General features: G+C 40.0%; 1 long non-coding RNA gene across 1 annotated transcript; it reads right to left on the bottom strand.

The window, feature by feature from the left end:
• Window positions 1–3,403: 3,403 nt before the first annotated feature.
• On the bottom strand, window positions 3,404–6,566 carry LOC134488102 (uncharacterized). The gene is made up of 3 exons (XR_010066932.1): window positions 6,150–6,566; window positions 4,923–4,977; window positions 3,404–3,486 (listed from the first exon to the last, which is right to left on the bottom strand). It is a non-coding gene; the product is annotated as an uncharacterized LOC134488102 (long non-coding RNA).
• Between the last annotated feature and the right edge of the window lie 2,255 nt (window positions 6,567–8,821).

The following is an 8,821-nucleotide window of genomic DNA, read 5'->3' as shown; positions in this document are numbered from 1 at the left end:
ATAATTTGGAACATATGCTCCATACAGCAGCTCCCCACAAGGAGACCATAAGACAGCGGTCTCTGATGGGTTTTAGAGCTCTGGGAGCTGAAGGATCGCCATCTTTGCCCAAGTCATGGTTTGTCACTTTCAAAAGAACATTGGGATGACGTACTTCCTTTCCTAAGCACTTCTGAAAATTGCTGAAATTCTGAAAAGTTAAGGGCTTTTTGGATATTAAGAACCTTCGGAAAGGCAAGTTTCATTACACTAGGTGAGTTTCCTTCAATCCTTGGTGAAAGAAGTTTTATGCAAGTGTAAGGACTTAAAAATTCTTATTCTGGAATAACAGAAAGAGGGTGATTAGAACGTTGATTTTGGAAAGTTATAAATGGATTAAGGGGCCAAATGGATTTGAAATAAGATTTTGAAATTAATTACAAGAAACCTTTTTGTGGGTTGTTTAAAATTCTATTTTAAAAAATGAAGATTTTGAATCTAAGTGTAAGAAATCTTCCCACTGGAAAACGTTGATTAGAAAAAAATGTAATAGACTTTGAGGACTTTGAAGGTTGGGCACTAGAGGAACCAGAAAGAACTAAAGATTATAATTAAAGGAGAAGAGACTCACCAGTACAGAATGGAGTAAAATATTCTTTGGAAGAATTCAAGGTTATTTGGGAACAATGCACTCAGAAGTTACTTCTAAGATTTTTTTTTTTAATCCATTCAGTCGTGTCCGATTCTCAGAGACTGCCTGGACAAGTCCCTGCAGTTTTCTTGGCAAGGTTGTTCAGAAGTGGTTTGCCATCGCCTCTTTCCTTGGACTAAGAGAGAGTGACTGGCCCAAGGTCATCCAGCTGGCTTTGTGCCTAAGGCAGGACTAGCCCATACTGCTTCTTCTGGATTACTATCTCCATCTGCAGGCTGCAAGACAGGATATTTGCACCAGCAACCATACATCTAGAAGTTATATAATTTCTACCATAGGTTGGGATTAAATGTATCTTAAGTCTGGAAATGTTGTACCCAATAGCTTAGATTGTACTCAATGACTCAAACCTAAGATGCATATACAGCAAAACTTTAAATAAGACTAAAGATGCAATATGGTCCCATTTTCCACAAATCAACTGTGAACATTTTCCTTTATTATCTACCAGAACTTGTAGATTAACAGGTACCATCCTTAGACTGGCAGCCCTAACTAAATTCAAGGGACAAAAGAAGAATTGGCATGTTTACACAACCTGCTCCAGAACTGTGGAATGCTTCTCTTTTGAAGACCCTACAAAGTGTGGAGTGTTTAAATACCATAAAGCATTTTATTTGGGCTGGTTCTGATAGCTAGAGAAAGATAGGAAGACGAAAGAAAGGAAGATTAGTGTGATTATCTATTATTTTTCGTTCAGTAAATGTTTACTATGTTATTATACGAATTATTCTAAAAGTTACTGCTTCACATCTTAAATTTTTGGGCCACAATTAAAACCAGTTCAGATGAGAAAATCCATCTGTTCATTTTCAAAAGTGTTAACTGGATCTACAGTGATCACAAATGTTTCTGCTGGTATGTAATATTACCCATTGAAAGAGATCATGTGCTTAATACTTTTCCTACTGAACCATATTTATTTAATTTTTATCCCTTTATTATTATAAATAACTCAAGGTGGCGAACTTACCTAATACTCCTTCCTCCTCCTCTTTCCCCACAACAACCCTGTGAGGTGAGTTGAGCGGAAAGAGAGTGACTGGCCCAAGGTCACCCAGCCGATTTTCATGCCTAAGGCGGGACTCGAACTCTCTGTCTCCTGGTTTCTAGCCCAGCACCTTAACCACTAGACCAAACTGGCTCTCTATCCCTAACATTTGCAATGGCAATGTATTTATATTTATTTGCAAAATGATCAGATTACTTCAGAGTTTTACTATCACATTCAAAAATATTTTTAATAAATTTGCAGTAGTAGGAAGATCTAGCAACTGTTCTGCACACTGAAGAGATTAATGTTGAGTGTAATAAGAAAAGCTCCAGACTTCTATGCAATTACTTTGCCTTTTCAAACATAAAATGGCTAGCAAGCAAAAGGTTTATCTAACTTTTTCCCCTAAGAAGTCAGTGTTTAAGCAGGCATGTACACATATATAGACAATAATCCATAAATGCTGATATATACTTATCGAGATTAGAATTTGAATATTCTAAGAATTTTGAAGAATTTCATTTTTTTTCTTAAGAACTTTGTCAGTTCTGTATTAAATGAAATGTTTAAAAATTGGGTTGCAGAAAAAAGTTTGTGAAGCTACTATACATTCAGGTAGGCCCCTCTGCTCAGTTCTTGCAGCTCCCAAGTCCTACTACACCATGCTATTGAAAGCTGGCAGCAAATGCAAACTCCAAAAAGTATAGCCTCCACTACAAAAATAAGTTCTAAGTTGTTTTGGGCTGTCCAAATTCATTTCACCATTCACAAGTAACTGCAAAGTTGGGCAGTACAGTCATACTTCTATGTCCACTGAATATTGAGAATGTGATGTTTGTAAAATTCCTCATAACTGCACAGAACAACTGCATGCATTGTATTTTATATATGGGTATGCAAATGGTATACCCAGAACTCAATGGCCACTGGATGACAAGGGCCATCTTGCTTCTATCCTACATATAGCTTTCCAAGCCATTCATTTGAAATGAAAATTCAGAATATATTCTCACTTTTCATTTTCTAAAATAGTGAACAAACTTGTCAAAAGAGAACCAGATGGCTACCCTGCCATACTGGTCATTTTAAAATGACCACTGGGTCATTTTAAGAAGAAAAATCTGTATCAAAAGTTTCAGAAGACAGCTGCAAAATTAGCTAGCAAATTATTTTATTTCTTATGTTAGCTTACACTGATTTTATAAATATATGGAGTCCAAGTCTAGCATTAAATATAAAGAAATAAAGAAAAGCAACTGAAGAGCATATTATGCGATCCGGTATCATGTGCATACTTCACTTATTTCATCCCATCACCTCTGAACTTTAATATGTAGTTTCTTTCCATCCTGAAACATACCAATGTAATTTGAAAGCAGAGGTCTTTGTGCAGAATTGACATGCATCCAGGAATTAAGAATTCTCATCCACATGGAAACCTCATTTTCTCAACCCTCTGAAATGCTGGAAAGTCACTGAAGCTATTCTTTATTAATGACCACAGGCAGAACATAGCCATCAATGGACAGCAGTTGTGATAACTATATATTATCTCTAATATCAAAAGCAGCATGATCTTGAGTATCAGTTGCTGGAGAGCAGCAGTATCAGGCTATGATCCTTACATCTACTTGCAGGCTTCCCAGTGACAGCTGCTTGACTACTACAGGAAACAGGATGCCACACTGGGGAGGACTTTGGTCTGATCCAGCAGGTCGGTCATGTTCTTAAGTATACACATTACATTTCGAGAAATGTCATAATTCCTGATTTTAGCTTCATGGTATGCTGTGTATGTCCACTGCAGACAAAAATAATGTACATGTACAATAAGTTAGTCTGTTTTCTTCAGAATGCCAAAATTGTCTGCTCTTCACTTTCAAATCTCAGCGCCAAACTGTCATAAATATTTCTTTCTTGCGTATAGATTCTATTAAAAACATGGCTTTCAGTTTTCTTAACACCTTCCTTGACTTGGGATTAGCTCCTTACAATTGCACACAAGTATTATATGTATATAATATCAGCACAACTTACTTTTAAGGACACATGCAAATATAATTTTATTTGCTTAACCTGACACTGTTTCCATTCCTAGCTAATACAAGGAGCTTCCCAAAATGGCCATAAAATCTCACTTAATTAAAAACAATTGTTTCGTACATGGAACATCTTTGCTGTAAACACTAAAACCCAGCTTTTGCTTCCCAAATATTTTAAACCTGAATATGATTTCATAAATCTATCTTCTATTATTTTAGATAGCCAATACATGCAGTTTCAACACCAACCATTAGCCTTCAGCAAATTAGAATGGAAAGATTAGAAAAGAAAAAAAAGATAGTCTATTGATTAAAAATGTCAGAATTAGTTACAATTTAGCTACTGCATACAGCCAGTAACTATCATAATAATGCATTTTTCTAAATAGCCTATACAGAGATCAATAAAAAGTCAAAGTCATTCACATTATAGCATTCAATAGCATATGCTAGAACAGACTCTGCTTCTCTCCACAGACATGCCTGAAGCATACAGTACTACTGGTGCAGTCCTAATCTCAGAGACATGTTTAGTCATCGAGGTCAATAATTGGAAGAATTGAGCTCTAAAGTATTACATTTACCCATAAAAGCAATAACACATATCCTGTTTTTGTACAATCTCTGATTGAAATGCAGAAGATTCAGTCCTTATTAGATTGATGGTTGTTCCTCCCATTTTCACCACATATAAACCCACAATGTCCTACAATCCATATTCATTTAATTTTCTAGCACAACATATACAGAGCACAGCCTTTTAAAATAAATGTAGATGAATGAAAGGACAGAAATCCATGCTGTTGACAATATCATCTGAATCATATTTCAACAATAGCTTAGTAAAACACTATGGAGACATGACTAGACTTACAAATGCAACTATGATTTTCTTAATTTAACCATATTTTTTTCTAAATAAATATACATTGTAGAAATGGATCTTCTGCCACCTTCCCTTCCTCATTTAAAAAAGACATACAAATAAATAACATTACAATCAGCTTTTAAGAATCAGTAAGATTCATCTGCAGAGGAATGACTCAGTATAAACTTTTAAACACATTCTTCATGGCACTATAAAATGACGTAATCATATATAATTCAAGGTTCTCTATTTGTTAAAATAGAGGCATATTTAAAGCACTACTGTGGTGACAACAGCAAAACAATTTGTAACCCAAGGCCATAATACCTTCATGTTGTATCCTTTAACTGCTCCTTCTTCTGCACTTGCTATAAAGCTATCCCTATTAAAAAAAATAAAGAATAAACCTCTATTTCATTTCATTCATCTCACACCTTTTATAAGTGTCCTCCCTCTTCAGCTGCACCCACAACAGTCCTTATCCTTATTACTGATGGAACCTCAAAATGCAGCTGCCTGAGCATCCTTCAGTGACTGCAAAGTGATCAAGCAAAACAAGTGTTTGGGAAGATACAAAGTTGGTACGATGAGAGTTTGCCACAACTGAATTAAAAGCAGCACTCCCCCAACCCCCGGTTTTTTCAAGGCAGACGCTTCCCCTTTGAAAACCTTCGGTCCGCCCACATCGACTGCATATGGAGGGAGCCAGAAATTAAGAGAGCGTTCTGCATTCAAACACACACATCAAATGCATGCAGGCAGGCACCTTTACAGTGCAGCAACGGCCGAAGGAAAACGGCATGCTTTCTTCACCGCCCGCAGCTATCAGACACCACATTCTGCCGATCCGATCCTGAAACGTTTATAAGATGTTTCGCCTTACAAATGCTTAAAACACACACACACAACACCTCTCTTAAAGCAGCCAGACACACCACCTCTCTTCTTCCAAAAGCGATAGTGGAGGGAGGAGGAGCAGGAGGAGGGAGCGGAGCAACAATAGCAGCAACAGCTTGAAGGGTGCTGAATGCGTAAGCAAAGCAGCCAGCGGTGATTCTTGGCAGCAACAGCAGCAGAACGAATCTATCTCGGAGAGGCAGTTTGAAGAGCATGGAGGCTGAATACGAATGCCTCTGGGCAGCAGCACCGACAGGCTCCCCGCAGTCCCCAAGCAGCAGCCTTCTTTCCGGGCGGCTGCCTTAACTGGAAAGAGGGGCAAGAGAGAAGCAACAGCTCGGGGGAGCGGGAGATGCAGCCCCCACCAATTTTAGGCAAGCCCCTACCGGGTGTTCGCGGTTCTCGAGGCACGCGCTTGCCTGAGGCGGCGGACCTTCCTCGCCTTTCCCTCCGACTAGTAGCGGGGACCTTCTCGACCACAAGGTCCCCTTCCCTGCTCCCTCCCCAGCAGGTCCACGGTTCGGGCAGCTGCCTCCGTGAGCTCTCCAAAAGGGACCTCCGGCCGCCGCGTCCTCCCTTCCTCACGCACACGACGGCTTCGCTTCCATCCAGCTCCCGCCCCTGACTCGTAAGGCAACAGAAACGGCTGAAACCCACCGCTCCGCCTCGGCTTTGGGAAGCGCTCCCTCCCCACCAGCTCCGGATTCCGCCTCTGCCTGGAGGAGAGCAACAGCCGGCCACCTTCTCCGTTCTTCCCCTACTTACTTTGCGCCTGAGGAAAAGAAGGTGGGGGGGAGAACCGCGGCCGCCAGCACTACCGACCCGACCGCTGCTGTTCTTGCAGCAGGTCGGCCAAACGTAGCTGTCTTGCCCCGGCTGGAAAGTCCCTGGTGCGCTGCCCCGGCTGGTTCTCTCTCCCCCCGCCCCGCACTTCCTCTCCCGCCCTCGAGCCCAGTCTGGAAATCCCCGCCGCGTCGCGTTCCCTCCTAGCTCGCGCTCGCTCGCTCGCGCGCTGCCCGGCTCTTTCCACAACCAGCACACCACCAGGCGCGTCTCCAGACTGGCTCCTCGGCGCAGGCGAGGCGGGTGAAAGGGGGACGGGCCTCCGCGGAGCTCGGTTCCCGCCCCGCTCATTCGCCAGCCGTCGGCTGGTTGGCTCGCCTGCCAGGCAAAGCGGAAAAAAGGGAAAGGGGGGGTGCTATTTCCGCACACATTTCATTCAGGAGGAAAAGGAATAATCAAACCCGAGCCGTAGTTCCGAGGAAGCGGCGACATAGATGGCGCTCTTTCATTCGTCCGTAATTGCGGTTTCATTTATATCGGGAGTCCCGATGGAATTCTAGCGCTTATTTGTGGTATGAAATCATAATAACGTTCTTCTCTGAGCATGGGCTGAGCGCTGCTCTGTCCTTCCACTTCTGAATCGTGGATCTGTCCAATTACTGATTTCCATTATAAAGTTCTTAGGGAATTAAAACTTGATTTTCCACAGCTGGTGGGGAGCATTTCTGAGCATGCATTTACTTAAATCCACTCGTGTCATTTGTACAAGGGTTCTTTATTATTTTCACATTAGGGCATGATAGCATTAATAATTCTTTGTAAAGGTAAGTTTTAAAACATTTACATAGATCAGCACCCCCTCCATTTCATTGGTGCTGAAATGTATATGACATAGAATTTTAAAATATAATTCATTAAAAGCGTTTTAGTGCAAGTTACAAATTAAGAGTTCCCACAAATATTTAGTGTTTTTTAAGAGACATAAAGGCATTCTCCAACACCAAAGTTCAAAAGCATCAATACTCTTCCTATCCTGCTTCTTCAAAGTCCAACTTTCACTTCCATGTCACAGGGAATACCATGGTTTGCACAATTCTGATCTTTGTAAGTATAGACCCTGGGCAGCTCACAACATAAAAAAAACAAAAAATATACCATTGGAATAAAAGCATGAAATAAGATGGTCACCTCATCCCATTTGGTGTTTGTAATTATTAGGTACGGTATTTCTAAAATGAAATACATAGAGAAACGGAAGAAAAAGCTAAATAGGCCATATCAACCAAAGCCTGGCCCTCTGTTAATCTTCTCCAACATGGTGCCTTCCAGATGAGTTGGGATGGCATGGCCTAAGGCACATTAATGACACATTAACATTAATTTGATTCTGCAATTTATTGACTTATCATTTAATACACGGTATTGATCATACTGAAGACCATATTTGTTCAAGTGCTATAAAACAGAGTTATGGCAAGACTACAGAATGTAGAACTAGTTCATCCCTTTTATGAAAGTTGAAGGAAGGAAGTGGGGTGAAGGTGGAAAGGACAAAAAGACATTTCAATTTCTTATGGGTCCAAAATCATTTCCTAGAGGGAAAAATGGATTGCTGGGTGATTTTAAAATTATTTGAGACAAATGTAACAAAGCTGAACATAAGTTCAAACTTGGCTCAGCTAAAGGGCAGAATAGGTCAGCAGGAAGCTAGAAACAAATACAGTACTAGACTATTTCAGCAGGCTGAAATGCACAAACTATTATACTAATAATACTATATAATACTAATAATACTATATAATAATACTATACTATACTAATATTTGTTTTAAAATGTTACTCTAAACCTTGTTTACTGAACCTATTGATTATTCCACTGGAAAGAGTCATCAAACACAAGCAGGTTCTAGATAAATAAAAGTAACATGGATATAGTCAACTGAAATTGCTTATCTTATATAGATAATCTATTGCAGAGAAAGATTAGATAGTATTGTGCTCATAGCTTCCAATGCAAATTGATTGAATTGGAATTGTAAAATGGAATGCCTAGTCACTAAGACTATTTTGCAATTCATCTTCTATGGGGGAAGAAGTTGGCAGATTGCTTGGGATTAAAACTTTAGGGGCACCAAGGATGGGCAAGAGTTCCTAAATATAGGAAAACTGAAAGAAGAGGAAGTCTATAGGCAAGAAAATGAGTAAATTCTGCAGACATGGCAAAAGACTGAGACAACTGAAGAACTGGTAGTCATGCTAGTTAGAAATCAGGAAAGACATGGTCCTAAGACTAGGAATCTATGATTCAAAGACTTAAGGTAAGAAAGAAAGAATCACAGCATGATCAGGATGGCACTTCATAATTCTTGAGGTTAGGAAAGAGGTATGAATTGAGTGCAGGGAGGCTTGTAAAATGAGTAGTAGCTAAAGGCAGTGATAGTTGAGTTTATAGTTAGATCACTTTTTCCTACAGTATGCTGTGTTCCTAAGGTGTTAGATTTCTATCATCAAGAGGTGAGCAATGTGGCACATTTAGATGGCATAAA

This window comes from Candoia aspera, chromosome 1 (genome assembly GCF_035149785.1).
Source record: "Candoia aspera isolate rCanAsp1 chromosome 1, rCanAsp1.hap2, whole genome shotgun sequence".
Classification (NCBI taxonomy): domain Eukaryota; kingdom Metazoa; phylum Chordata; class Lepidosauria; order Squamata; family Boidae; genus Candoia; species Candoia aspera.
The sequence above is the reverse complement of the archived record's forward strand: the minus strand, read 5'-3'. Positions and strand labels throughout refer to the sequence as shown.